Source organism: Oncorhynchus mykiss, chromosome 6 (genome assembly GCF_013265735.2).
Source record: "Oncorhynchus mykiss isolate Arlee chromosome 6, USDA_OmykA_1.1, whole genome shotgun sequence".
Taxonomy (NCBI): Eukaryota; Metazoa; Chordata; class Actinopteri; order Salmoniformes; family Salmonidae; genus Oncorhynchus; species Oncorhynchus mykiss.
Genome location: NC_048570.1, coordinates 54801514 through 54816635, shown reverse-complemented (window position 1 = coordinate 54816635; position 15122 = coordinate 54801514). Strand labels below are relative to the sequence as shown.

Sequence of the window (15122 nt, the reverse complement as noted above, 5' to 3'; positions counted from 1 at the left end):
ACATATGGGTCCAGTGAGCAGTTGGGCTGGCTGGGGGCACGGCGATTCAGACAGTTAGCAGGCCAGTGCTAACAAGCTAGCAGTTAGTAGGCCAGTGCTAAAAAGCTTGCAGTTAGCAAACCGGGGCTAGCAAGCTAGCAGTTAGCAGACCGGGTTAGCAAGCAAGCAACTCTCTCAACTCTTGCATACTTAAAAAAAACAAGTACAGAAAAAGACTCAATGCTGAGCATGCCCAGATTAAACTTCAACATGTGATTTGATTCAGTTCATTCAGTTTATTCCAGTTCAGAAGCAATACATTTATTGTATTTTAACAGCAATAGTTCCAAATTAGACTTTGTTTCAACAATACTTTCTACAGTAAGATGTACAGTAGGCCTGATCATCTTTCATCTGTACTGTTACTTGGGGTTGAACTACCAAAAACTGAGCCTGTGTGTGTGTGTGTGTGTGTGTGTGTGTGTGTGTGTGTGTGTGTGTGTGTGTGTGTGTGTGTGTGTGTGTGTGTGTGTGTGTGTGTGTGTGTGTGTGTGTGTGTGTGTGTGTGGTGTTCTTTTATACATCTGTATGATGTGATCAATCAGTTTATTCTAGTTCAGAATGAAAATATTTATTGTATTTTAACAGCCACAGTTCCAACCTAGACAGATACGTAAGAGTGTTTTTAATGGGGGAAAATAAACCTGAATTGCTATTTAAGTGGGTATTTCATTTCATTGTTATTTGTTTTTGTCTATATTGCATTTGTTTTAGGCAAAAGGGCAATAAAATGTACTAATATTTACACAGAGTTGCATATTTTCAAAAGCTTGGGTCCCAGGAAAACAGAAAATGTGTAATTTGGGTTCCAGGCTGAAAAAGATTAACACCTGGACACTGGCCTATGCCATTTAATGAACTGTGTCAATCCACAATGGACTAGGAAGAGAATATTCCGTTCCCCCAGCCAAATTGGAGTTGATGACAACGCAAAGGCCATCAATAACCTACAGAATTTAAGGCAAAGGCATGCAGTATTAAGCCATGAAACATGTTGATTGGCCAGTGAGAGGCCAAGTCCTCCTCACACCTATAATTGATTTATTCATCAAAACCCAGCCCTTTTGCGCCACCACCAGATATTGCGCTAATAAATCCTGCGGTGAAAATGGCAAAAGTATTTCTGATACGCCCCCGGACCTATAGCCCTACCAAAAGTGCTAAGATTTACCAATGCGTTAGGTTTGTTAAAATAGAGCCCTAGATATTCATTTCAGAGTGGGTAATGATGCTACACAGAGAACGCAATCGGAGCAGCCCTCATCTCTCTGCTATGGTGGCCTGTGTGTGTGATATGGGATGTCTTGCCCTGTCAATTACGGCTTCTGGGGCTGCGTGTGGGTCCATCTGTAGATTGTGTAGTGTGTTGCCATGTCTTGCCTATGTTAGCGGTCAGTAGAAGTGAGGAAAAGTGAAACCAAATCTAACCTTGACTTTCAAGTTTAAGCATTTAATTCCACGATTTTGATCAAGTTGAGCATTAAGGTTAAGGTTTTGGGATATGGCTCAAACAAAACAAGTGCCTAGCACTGGGATTGAACCCACAATGCTCTGAGCAGTAGCTCGCAGTTTAAGCTCATCCTCAACCCCATCCCCAACGCCTCACCCTTAGAGGAGTTGAAAACAGCAACCGTATGTTCCGGTTTTCAGGGATACAGATGTTATCAGTCTAGTTTCCTTTTCCTCTGAAAACTGGATGTGAGAACTCCTGCTCGGCCATTTCAAATCGAATCAAATAAAACTGTATTAGTCACATGAGCCGAATACAACCTTACACTGAAATGCTTACATAAAAGCTCCTAACCCCAAAAATACGAATAGAAATAAAAGGAACAAGAAATTAAAGAGCAGCAGTAAAATAACAATAGCGAGACGATACACAGTCAATATGCAGGGGCACCGGTTAGTCGAGATAATTGAGGTTATATGTACAGTTGAAGTCGGAAGTTTATATACACCTTAGCCAAATACATTTAAACTCAATTTTTCACAATTCCTGACATTTAATCCTAGTAAAAGTTCCCTGTCTTAGGTCAGGTAGGATCACAACTTTATTTTAAGATTGTGAAATGTCAAAATAAGAATAGAGAGAATAATTTATTTAAGCTTTTATTTCTTTCATCACATTCCCAGTGGGTCAGAAGTTTACGTAACCTCAATTAGTATTTGGTAGCATTGCCTTAAAATTGTTTAACTTCGGGGAGCCTTCCACAAGATTCCCACAATAGGTTGGGTGAATTTTGGTCCATTCCTCCTGACAAAGCTGGTGTAACTGAGTCAGGTTTGTAGGCCTCATTGCTCGCACACGCTTTTTCAGTTCTGCCCACAAATGTTCTATATGATTGAGGTCAGGGCTTTGTGATGGCCACTCCAATACCTTGACTTTGATGTCCTTAAGCCATTTTTCCACAACTTTGAAAGTATGCTTGGGGTCATTGTGCATTTGGAAGACCCATTAGCAACCAAGCATTAACTTCCTGACTGAGGTCTTGAGATGTTGCTTCAATATATCCACATGATTTGCCTCCTCATGATTTGCCTCCTCATTTTGTTAAGTTCACCAGTTCCTCGTACTATTGTTTGTACAGATGAACATGGTACCTTCAGATGTTTTGAAATTGCTCCCAAGGATGAACCAGACTTGTGGAGGTCTAAAAAAAATTCTGAGGTCTTGGCTGATTTATTTTGATTTTCCCATGATGTCAAGCAAAAAGGCACTGAGTTTGAAGGTAGGCCTTGAAATACATACACAGGTACATCCACAGGTACACCCCCAATTCACTCAAATTATGTCAATTAGCGTATCAGAAGCTTCTAAAGCCATGATATTTTCTGGATTTTTCCAAGCTGTTTAAAGGCACAGTCAACTTAGTGTATGTAAACTTCTGACCCACTGGAATTGTGATACAGTGAATTAAGTGAAATTATCTGTCTGTAAACAATTGTTGGAAAATTACTTGTCATGCACAAAGTAGATGTCCTAACCGACTTGCCATAACTATAGTTTGTTCACAAGAAATTTGTGGAGTGGTTGAAAACCGCAGCGCGGCGTCGTGGATGGAAGCCCGGGAGTCAGCCCCAAAAATTTCTTGGGGGGGGACTAACAGGGAGTAGGGCTACGCCAGGTAGGAGACCTGAGCCAACTTCCTGTGGTTACCGGGGGGCTGGAGAGACCGGGCAGGCACCGTGTTATGCTGTGGAGCGCACGGTGTCCCCAGTGCGGGTGCACAGCCCGGTGCGGTACATTCCAGCTCCGCGTATCGGCCGGGCTAGAGTGGGCATCGAGCCAAGTGCCATGAAGCCGGCTCTACGCATCTGGTCTCCAGTGCGTCTCCTTGGGCCGGCTTACATGGCACCAGCCTTGCGCACGGTGTCCCCGGTTCGCCTGCATAGCCCAGTGCGGGCTATTCCACCTCGCCGCACTGGCAGGGCGACCGGGACCATTCAACCGGGTAAGGTTGGGCAGGCTCGGTGCTCAAGAGCTCCAGTGCGCCTGCACGGCCCGGTCTATCCGTCACCACCTCCACGCACCAGCCCTCCGGTGGCAGCTCCCCGTACCAGGCTGTCTCTCCGGCCCATCCTTGCAGGGGCTCTCTCCTCTCCAGCGCTGCCGGAGTCTCCCGCCTCTCCGGCGCTACCAGAGCCTTCCTCCTCTCCAGCGCTGCCGGAGTCTCCCGCCTGTTCGGCGCTAGGAGAGCTACTCAGCCCAGCGTTGCCGGAGCTTCCCGTCTGCCCAGCGCCGCCAGTGCCGCCCGTCTGCCCAGCGCCGCCAGTGCCGCCCGTCTGCCCAGCGCCGCCAGTGCCGCCCGTCTGCCCAGCGCCGCCAGTGCCGCCCGTCTGCCAGGAGCCGCCAGTGCCGCCCGTCAGCCAGGGGCCGCCAGTGCCGCCCGTCAGCCAGGGGCCGCCAGTGCCGCCCGTCAGCCAGGGGCCGCCAGTGCCGCCCGTCAGCCAGGGGCCGCCAGTGCCGCCAGTCAGCCAGGGGCCGCCAGTGCCGCCAGTCAGCCCAGCGCCAGCGCCGCCAGTCAACCAGGGGCCGCCAGTGCCGCCAGTCAGCCAGGGGCCGCCAGTCAGCCAGGGGCCGCCAGTGCCGCCAGTCAGCCAGGGGCCGCCAGTGCCGCCAGTCAACCAGGGGCCGCCAGTGCCGCCAGTCAGCCCAGCGCCGCCAGTCAACCAGGTGCCGCCAGTCAGCCAGGGGCCGCCAGTCAGCCAGGGGCCGCCAGTGCCGCCAGTCAGCCAGGGGCCGCTAGAGCCCCTCCGCCCGGAGCAGCTGCCCCTCTGTCCCGAGCAGTTGTCCCTCTGTCCCGAGCAGCTGTCCCTCTGTCCCGAGCAGGTGTCCCTCTGTCCCGAGCAGCTGTCCCTCTGTCCCGAGAAGCTGCCCCTCTGTCCCAAGCAGCCCCTCTGTCCAGTGGGGTCATTGAGAGGGGTGGGCATGGTGAGTAAGCCACGGAGGCGGACAATGAGGCGGACTAAGACAATGGCGAAGTGGGGTCCGCGTCCCGCGCCAGAGCCGCCACCGCGGACAGAAATCACAAACATATCCAGGCTCTAATCAATATATTTCTACATACATAAACACTTCAATCAATAGTGTAGGACCCTGCACAAAGCAGAAATTGATGGGAGTATCATCCCCGCACCACACACCTCCTGGTGCAGCAGGAACAAGGGATTCACCTCTTCATTCAACGAGTTTTACAGGTACATTTGCAAAACAATTCTTTACCTTTAACATAGCAATTACATCACCAAAACATGTGTATTTGAATGGTAACATTGCTAAGTAAAAGGCTGTGTAACACAGTGCTACAAACCAATGGTTGGCACGCCAAAAACCACATGAATGTTGGTGTCCTCAACAGGCAGCTTCATTAAATAGTACCCGCAATACACCAGTCAAAAGAGAGACGACTCAGAGAGGCGACTCTGAGAAGCTGGCCTTCTAGGCAGAGTTGCAAAGAAAAAGCCATATCTCAGACTGGCCAATAAAAATAAAAGATTAAGATGGGCAAAAGAACACAGATAATGGACAGAGGAACTCTGCCTAGAAGGCCAGGATCCCGGAGTCGCCTCTTCACTGTTGACGTTGAGACGGGTGTTTTGCGGGTACTATTTACCGAAGCTGCAAGTTGAGGACTTATGAGGCGTCTGTTTCTCAAACTAGACACTAATGTACTTGTCCTCTTGCTCAGTTGTGCACCGGGGCCTCCCACTCCTCTTTCTCTTCTGGTTAGAGCCAGTTTGGGCTGTTCTGTGAAGGGAGTAGTACACAGCGTTGTACGAGATCTTCAGTTTCTTGGAAATTTCTCGCATGGAATAGCCTTCATTTCTCAGAACAAGAATACACTGGAGAGTTTCAGAAGAAAGTTATTTGTTTCTGGCCATTTTGAGCCTGTAATCGAACCCACAAATGCTGATGCTCCAGATACTCAACTAGTCTAAAGAAGGCCAGTTTAGCACAGTTTTCAGCTGTGCTAACATAATTGCAAAAGGGTTTTCTAATGATCAATTAGCCTTTTCAAATTATGAACTTGGGTTAGCTAACACAGCGTGCCATTGGAACACAGGTGTGATGGTTGCTGATCAAATAAAATCGAAGTTTATTTGTCACGTGCGCCTTACAGTGAAATGCTTATGTACAGGCTCTAAACAATAGTGCAAAAAAGGTGTTAGGTGAACAATAGGTAAGTAAAGAAATAAAACAACAATAACAAGACAGGCTGTATACAGTAGCGAGGCTATAAAAGTAGCAAGGCTACATACAGACACCAGTTAGTCAGGCTGATTGAGGTAGTATGTACATGTACATATGGTTAAAGTGACTATGCATGTATGATGAACAGAGAGTAGCAGTAGCGTAAAAGAGGGATTGGCGGGTGGTGGGTGGCGGGACACAATGCAGATAGCCCGGTAAGCCAATGTGGCACTGTTTGGTCGACCCAATTGAGGTAGTATGTACATGAATGTATAGTTAAAATGACTATGCATATATGATAAACAGAGAGTAGCAGCAGATTAAAAAGAGGGTTTTGGGGGGTGGCACACAATGCAAATAGTCCGGGTAGCCATTTGATTATCTGTTCAGGAGTCTAATGGCTTGGGGGTAAAAACTGTTGAGAAGCCTTTTTGTCCTAGACTTGGCACTCAGGTACCGCTTGCCATGTGGTGGTAGAGAGAACAGTCTATGACTGGGGTGGCTGGGGTCTTTGACAATTTAGAGGGCCTTCCTCTGACACCGCATAGTGTACATAATGGGCCTCTGTACGCCTATGTAGATATTCCATAAAATAATCTGCCGTTTCCAGCTACAATAGTCATTTACAACATTAACATTGTCTACACTGCATTTCTGATCAATTTGATGTTATTTTAACGGACAAAATATGTGCTTTTCTTTCAAAAACAAGGACATTTCTAAGTGACCTCAAACTTTTGAAAGGTAGTGTAAGTATGTATAGAGATAAATATATTTTTTTATTACACACACAGGTGGTGTTGATTTTTCAGCTTCCCCTTTCCTGACTGTATTCCCTGGAGTACATTTGAAGAAAGATACTACACCATACTGTGGTGTAGCATCCTGGACTTGTTCCTCTGGACCCCAAGGGGCGCACATTTAGTTTTTTGCAGTAGTACTACACAGCTGATTCAAATGATCAAAGCTTGATGATTAGTTGATTATTTGAATCAGCTGTGTAGTGGTAGCGCAAAAAACAAAACGTGCACCCCTTGGGGTCACGCTGATTGTAATGAAGAAAAGGTAAGGTCTGTCTAACTGTCTATTTCTCCCCCCCCCCTCTCCATTTAGGGCACTTTGAAGGGAAACTGTTTTAAAATAGCTTCCTGCTTTGATGGAAAGCTCAGTGGATTTGTGTCGAATTGGGCTGTGTGTCGCTGAAACTCCACACAGACACATCCATCTTCAAGTTACTCCACATAAGCAGGCGCTGTCATTTATCTCATCTGACGTTTTAATGAGCAGAGACGGGCCTAATCCTATTTCAAAGTCCTGTCCAGTCTGGCCGGGGTGGAGGGATCTGAGCCAGAGTGGAATTGAGTCAGACAGAGGCAGTTCCATTGAGGGTGGTGAAATAGGAAGAAATGTTCTCAAATCAATGACGTCATCCACCTCATTTTCAAACGTTTCTATGGGCAGAGCCACCCCTAATGCAGCGTGCCAGAGTAAAGTATTTGAAAGAGTACATTTATAGAGTATAAAAGTCAAGTCAACAAGTATAAGTGTCATTTTATATGTATTTCATTCAAGTTTGCTAATGTTAGCTAGACTTGTAGACTAGTTCTGTTGTGAGGATAACATTAGTCGTGTCTGATTTAAGATCCGGGCCTTCCACCAAGCCAATAACGATGATAATAAACTATAATAAACTATAGGCGACAAAACTATAAACCGTTGGTGAGCAGCCACACGAGAAGAAAGTTCATCGTTCTACAGTCCTACACCTGTCAATCAACTGATCAACGCATCCTACTGCACGGTGCCTTTTCATGAGGTCTCTTAACGCACAGATACTGGTTCAGACCATTCAGTGCTTTCAGGGTGTGTTCATTGTCATAGTGACAATTGCAAATAATACTTCGATGTACATGCAGGCCGAATGAAAAAGAATACAGTACCTTGTATTTAAATTGAGCATATCAACAACAAACGTCATTTAGCCTGCACATCTTTTACAGTATGACGTTGCCTCGTTGCGAGTGATTTCCATTTTTTTCAAATGGTTGACAATTCCTTCGGGTCTTGTTTTTCCACTGTGCTCATCTCTGTATGTCCTGTGCAACTATTAGCAATGCATCAGCGCAACAATGTTATCATAACTGGGCAAAAGTGTTCACACCAACTGCACTCTCCCCTCAACTTTCCCCCGACATGCGTTTTCTTTGGTGTAGGCCTGTTTTAACATTCAGCAATTAGCAAGCGCAAGGCTGCTTCTTTCCCGGAATAGGCTATTATGCCTAGTTTAAACAATTATCAAAATAAATGTCCTATAGCTTTTGCAGCCTATAGCTTTGCCAGTGATTTCACAAGCAGAGGAATGGCCTATTGTGGAGAGGCTCGTGTAGTCTACAGCCTGCTGCGCATGGGAACAGCTGGAAGAGAGAGGCTAGTGATGTGTAGCCAAAGTAAGAAGCTAAATATTAGCAGATTATGAATTGGCAGATCTGCAGTGCGTTCCTCCAGGCTGCACTCTGTGGTCCCCGGGTACACAAAGCACCACTATTGATTAGGCAAAGGTTTTTAGACAAGGACATTATTATACCTGGGCTTCAACAAACTCAGTGCGGAATTGACTCATGTTATCAAGTGAATACACAATTATTGTCCATAGGCTGTAAACTACAGTGATTTGCTCCTGTTTTGTTTAATGCCAAAATAACTGCATAGGCCTAGACCTGATTATGCAACCACTTGGATCAGTTTGGGTCTATTCTCGACGGTTTAGAAGGTCCAGAAAGGTACATTAACAAGCCACTCATTTTGATGTAGGCCTATTTTGTCAGGATGTACCCCAGTGTTAGGATAGACCTACAATAGGAAAATATGGGCTTCTCCTTTCCAACTCCCCGCAAGAGCAAGCGTGCATTTATCCTCCAACATGCTATTAGTAGGCTTAAGAAAATAAGTTGAAGTAAGTGTCCAACAAGCTTTTGTAGTCTGGCTTTTCCTGCGTAAATGCGCAACAGAACAATGAAGACAGACAGGCTTGAGAAGTAGCCTATGGCCTAAATTAGAAGTGTATGCATATTAGCCCATAATTCATGAGCTCAATGTTAAGCTTAATACTGCAGTGAATATCTCCAGTCAATTTACAAAGAAAGGAAGTCCCTCACAGTCCCCGGGGACCTGCTCGAAAGGCTACCTTATTGTTTACGTTTTTTGGGGGGGATAAGAAACATATCCTACCTAGGCCACAACAACACAATGTAATGAAGAATTTTATTATTGGTTTTTCAAGTGAGTTTCACACTGTAGTCTCGACTGTAAGCTGCCATTTGAATAACCGCTCAACCATCTGCCGTTTTGAATGCATATTCATTTCGAGATCACTGCAACTAGCCTGCTTGATTGGGTAACCATTTGGATTAGTTATGGGGTTTCTCTCCCCAGGGACATCGCGATGTATCAGCTGACAGAAACGTGCTAATGCAGGGATTTCTAGTGGGGGGCTCATGAATATTGAGCGAGAGCAGAGGAAGTTGTGTCCATAGTTTCTGCGTTTGGCTTCCGTGTTTTAAGTGTTCGAAAATGAGGTGGATAGCATGTTCATTTTGGCAACAATTTTAGATTTAGTTTCCCTTAGTTTTAGTCTTAAAATGCCTAAGTCTTAGTCACATTCTAGTAATTTCATCCATTGTTAGTTTTAGTTATTTTCGGTCGACTAAAACTCTGGACAATTTTAGTCTAGTTTTAGTCACAGCCATTGGTCACATAATCGTGTGATAGAGAGACTAATTAAAAGAGAGAAGGATAGATGCTATATGGCTAAGAACAAGATGCCCTGGGAAAAAATGACAAGTATTACAAATTACCTTTAATTTAATGGAATCCTTTCATTGGCAGAATTGACATCTTTCAGTCGCACGGTTTGTTTGAACTGATCTGCCCAGCACTCCCACACAGCTCCCAGGCGGTCACTTCAGTCACTCGTCAATCCTTTGAACTGATGCGAAGGCCGGACACTTGACTTGTAACCAACCTCCACTAGAAACAAAAATCATCAAGGACAACAATCACACGAGCCACTGCCTGTTCACCCCGATACCATCCAGAAGGCGAGGTCAGAACAGGTGCATCAAAGCTGGGACCGAGACTCTGAAAAACAGCATCTATCTCAAGGCCATCAGACTGTTAAACAGCCATCACTACCACAGGGAGGCTGCTGCCTACACACAGACTTGAAATCATTGGCAACTTTAATAAATCGTTCACTAGTCACTTTAATAATGCTACTTTAATAATGTTTACATATCTTGCATTACTAATCTCATATGCACATACTGTATTTTATACCATCTATTGCATCCTGCCTATGATGCTCTGTCATTGCTCATCCATATATTGATATGTACACTACCATTCAAAAGTTTGAGGTCACTTAGAAACTGTTGTTTTTGAAAGAAAAGCACATTTTTTGTCCATTAAAATGGATCAGAATTACAGTGTAGACTATTGTAGATGGAAACGGCTGATTTACTTTGGAATATCTACATCGGCGTACAGATGCCAATTATCAGCAACCATCATTCCTGTGTTCCAATGGCACATTGTGTTAGCTAATCCAAGTTTATAATTTTAAAAAGGCTAAATGATCATTAGAAAACCCTTTTGCAATTATGTTAGCACAGTTGAAAACTGTTGTGCTGAAGCAATAAAACTGGCCTCTTTAGACTAGTTGAGTATCTGGAGCATCAGCATTTGTGGGTTCGATTACAGGCTCAAAAAGGGCAAAAACAAATAACTTTTCTGAAACTCTTCAGTCTATTCTTCTACGAAATGAAGGCTATTTCATGCAAGAAATTTCCAGAAACTGAAGATCTCGTACAACGCTGTGTACTACTCCCTTCATAGAACATTGGAAACGGGCTCTAACAAGAATAGAAAGAGTGGGAGGCCCTGGTGCACAACTGAGCAAGAGGACAAGTGTATTAGAGTGTCTAGTTTGAGAAACAAACAACTCACAAGTCCTCAACTGGCAGCTTCATTAAGTAATACCCGCAAAAGACCAGTCTCAACGTCAACAGTGAAGATGTGACTCCGGGATTTTGTATTTCCACTCGTTCAATTTGCGAAGAAAGGAATCTGTGGAAATCTAACCCTAAACATTGTTTCAACCAGTCAAATCACATTCATATTTATTCCTCAGAGATCCTAGAACGTAACCAGACTTCACTATTTCATTAGGGGTGTAGTATGTCCTATAGGACACCAAATTTGGTCAGAGAGCGATGCCTTCATGGCACGCCGATGACGTGGGCGGTCTTCACTTGAATGATGGTAACTTTGTCAAATAAGCACCAATCGGGGTCAAACAAAGCTAGATAACCAATGAGGTGGGCTTTATGGGAACCCAGTATCTGTCGCAAAATGTTGCTGCTAACCTTGTGCGACATCAAGCCTTTCCCTTTCGGACAAAAATTATGGAGAGTTATGAAAACGGGTTGTTTTGCAAATGTTTAACTTATAATATGGCTACTAATACTGGAAAAGCTCAATTTCTTGCAGAAATGTTTTATCTGAATGTAAATGTAGTTTGCTCATACTTCAAGTTATTCATCTGAAACTTTGCACATACACTGCTGCCATACCATCAGAATTACAATTACCATCAGAATTACCATCAGAATCTTCTCCAAGGACACATTGATACACCATGATCCATTGGCCGCTAAAGAAATGAGTGCATTGGAACTCATAGTCTATAGGCCAAATGCAGCAGTAGACCATTGATCTTTCACACCGAGGATTGGTAATTAATGAGGGGGAGATTGTTGGAAAGATTTTTTAAATAGCTTACCGTGAGGAACTATAGTTTTAATATATTATCATTCACAATTCACAATTCCTACATTTCCGCACAGCAGGCCAGGTATTTCTATGCGTGCTCCCTCAACATTAATCGAGACAGAGAAACCAGACATGCTTATTGCCCACATGTAGCAGGTTGTGAACTCTGCAAACAACGTTTCCACTCCGAGAATGAGAACGGTAAATTACTGTAATTAACACATGCAATAACAGAAATTAATTAACCACATGACGTGGATTAACGGTACATTTACCGTTGATGACATATATAATGGGGAATTGATCATTCTTTTAAATAAAAGCGCAAACAATTTACACAATGAAACAATGAACGCTCAAAAATTGCGGGGAAACAGCTGAGCCATTCTGGAGAGGGACTCTGCTATATTTTCGCCACCCACCCTTCCCCTTATTCTTGTCTCAATTTTTTTGATGCTTTTCACTAGCAGCTGCAACTCAATCAGCTAGGCCTATTGCCACATGCCCTGCCCAAATTGCAGGCTTCCCAAAGCTTGTGATTTGAAACAAACCACAGCTATGTTTTTGCTATGTTTTTAAATAAGATAATGATCCTCTATGGCTAAGTCTTATGGTGAAGCATTTTGAGTGATTATATAAGTAGTAATAACAGTATATAATTGTTTATTTCCATTTAGCCTACTTCCTTATTGGACCCACCACTATGTCATTCTTTATCTGTTCTATTGGTTTTCCTATCCAGAAGCCAAAGGCACAATCCTAGTCATATTAGCAACCCATCCTAGTTGTTGCATCTTTAGATTCCCCATCGTTCTAAGTTTCTAACAGAGATCTTCATGTATGTCACATATGGAACCGCTAGAAGAATGGTGCTTTCCCAGGTGCGCGGTATAGAATGGTGTTTTCACCCAAATTGCACTTTGGGAAAATGTTTGGAAATGATGTTCTGTTAAGACTCATTAGCATCATCTAAAATGGTATTTCTGTCATTCTAGCGTGCATAACCTATTTGGACGCCCTAATGGGTTATGCACACAATGTATATGGATTCTGTAAATTTCTCAAATGGAGGGTAAATGAAAATCATGTTGTCCAGCACCACATTTTCCTAACGGAAACCCTGGTGTGTGTTCTTGGCTGGCATCAGTCAAAACACCCACCGAGGATGAGGACAGACAGGGGTCCACTCTGCACTCATCCAATTACCTTCCACTCCTTTTTATTTCCCCTTCCATCTGCCTCTACACTTATTACCATGGAGACAGAAAGACAGGGCCCTGCCCAGCCAAATGTTTTAGTCTCACACTCACACACACACACACAAACAGACACACACACAGGCTCCAAGGAGACAGTGGTTCATTAAATGTGGCTCGGAGTGACAGATCCGTCATGGTTGTTTGGCAATAGTTGTCATAACCCTTTATGATTTGACCAGATCCACTCAGTAATCAATGTGAGTAGGGTGGAAGGTCATGACCTGTGAATGACACTGTTATTCTCGGACATGGAAGTTGTGACACCTACTAGGGATGCTAGCTAGCCAGCCCGGTAGGCAGACTTGTTACTACTATAGTCAATGACCTTCTCTCTGTATGCCAAAGAGTTGTCTGGCATTGACAACGAAACAACTTGGTTATAGGAGAAAGATATCTGCCAACAAAGCTAGCAACAATTCATGCAACAAAGACTCCAAAAGGTTATAGGTCAAACAAATACATACATTATACACAGCTACACATACCACAGAGACGCACACTGAATGTATGTCCAAGGTTACTGCTGACAGAAGTTACTACAGAAGTCCCGTAAGGACGGCAGGGAGGAAAGAAACAAAGAGAGGAGAGAGCTATGAGTCAGAGAGCGAGAATTGAGAGAAGACATACGGAAGGAAAGGGAGAAAAGAGAGACACACAGAGACAGACATATACACATAATAAAAGTACTTACAATATTCTTATATTTATGGGACGAAAGGACCTCAACCACCCCGACGAGTAGCAAGAGGCTAAGCTAACTTGCTAGAGATAAGCAAAAAGAGCCCGCAGATAGTAGTAAAGGATCCCCTCTGAGCGGCTATAAAAACAGGGGCAGCCAACTTTTTGGGGCTATTCTGAGCCCTCTCCCTCAGTCATACAGTGACGTACCATTCCTTGGGGCCCCTGACACACACACACACACACACACACACATTATATCCAGGTTATGATGCAGGAGATGAGGCCCCAGCACTAGCCAACTCCACTGAAAATAGCCTAGCTACAATTAGCCTGCTGTTGCCCCACAGCACAAAATAAATACATCAGTAAGAATTAGCATTGATTCTAACTCGAGCATGCATGGTGGCTAGCTTTGGGGAAATCACATGCAGGCGAATGGGTCATATAAACATGGCTGGTGAATCTATAGAAGGACTGTCATACAGTAGCTCTAGCCCTCTAATTGAGCTGACCGAATTACTGATAATGATATGACCACTGGAGATTAGACACTTCCTGATCCACTTTTGAAAGGGGAGCATTAGGCCAAAAGACTGGTTGATAGTGTTTCAATTGATAAGTGATCCAATTTACACAAATCAGCACTGTACAGAGAACAATCTAAAATAAGGGATGGTAGAAACAACAACAACCAGGAATGTATTGGAAAGAAACATTCCCTGCAAATGTGGTTTGACCCTATTTACTGTAAATAACACAGACAGAACTTTGGAACATTTAACACACGGACACAGACGCACAGGCACGCACACAGGCACGCACACAGGCACGCATACAGGCACGTACACCCTCACCCACAGAGCGAGGCAGGGGGGACTACAGATGCAATCTGCTGTTAATGTGAAACCCATTAAACATGGGACATATTAGGAATTGAAATATTCCCCAGGGACCTCCTCGCCATCCTCCAACATGACATTACCGTACTGAGAGAGAGAAAGCAGCTGAGGCTTAAAACACTTGACAAGCAGAGGAAAGAACACCCCCCCCCACCCCCATATCCTAGATAGAGGATACTCCAGGACAAATTGAAAGTTGAAAGAACACGCCATCCCTCTCTTCCACTGTAAACATGTCTTTATAATGTATTTCTACAGCCCCTGGCTGGTTTATCCGAAAGCTAGAGAAGATTAAATGAGGTATGAGTAAGCCTGTATGTGATAGGACTTGATTAAACTGAGTTTCCATTAACTGGAATACAGAGTAGGAGAACGAGGGGACTCCGACGCAGGCTCATGAACACGCACTAATGTACGTGCGTACATGCGTGCGCACACACACACACACACACACACACACACACACACACACACACACACACACACACACACACACTGAAAGAGATAAGTCACTGACCATTCAAATCTTCACTCTGATCACAGCAGAGATCTAGTCTCTTAACAACTTTGCTGGACAATATGGAAATATATTTTCCATCCCTCCAAACGGAATGACGTTATTGTGTTGAGGGTCGTCCTCATTTGCACTTTAAAGCCTGGCCACAATATGACCCTCAAATTGAAAATAGGACGTCTCGTCAAAATGATAATGTTGTCCGCCCA

The 15122-nt window shown here is 44.3% G+C and overlaps 1 protein-coding gene across 2 annotated transcripts in view; it reads right to left on the bottom strand.

Annotated features, from left to right (window-relative positions):
* The window catches only part of LOC110526161 (LARGE xylosyl- and glucuronyltransferase 2), a 161354-nt gene that overhangs the window by 137843 nt on the left and 8389 nt on the right, over window positions 1-15122 (bottom strand). Inside the window, exon 1 of one of the 2 annotated variants that reach the window (XM_021606822.2) lies at window positions 13511-13612. The exons of the other annotated variant lie outside the window; for it this stretch is intronic. The gene's annotated coding sequence lies outside the window, so the exon portion shown is untranslated. Of the gene's footprint in view, window positions 1-13510; window positions 13613-15122 lie in introns of those variants that run through there. 2 annotated transcript variants of the gene reach the window in all.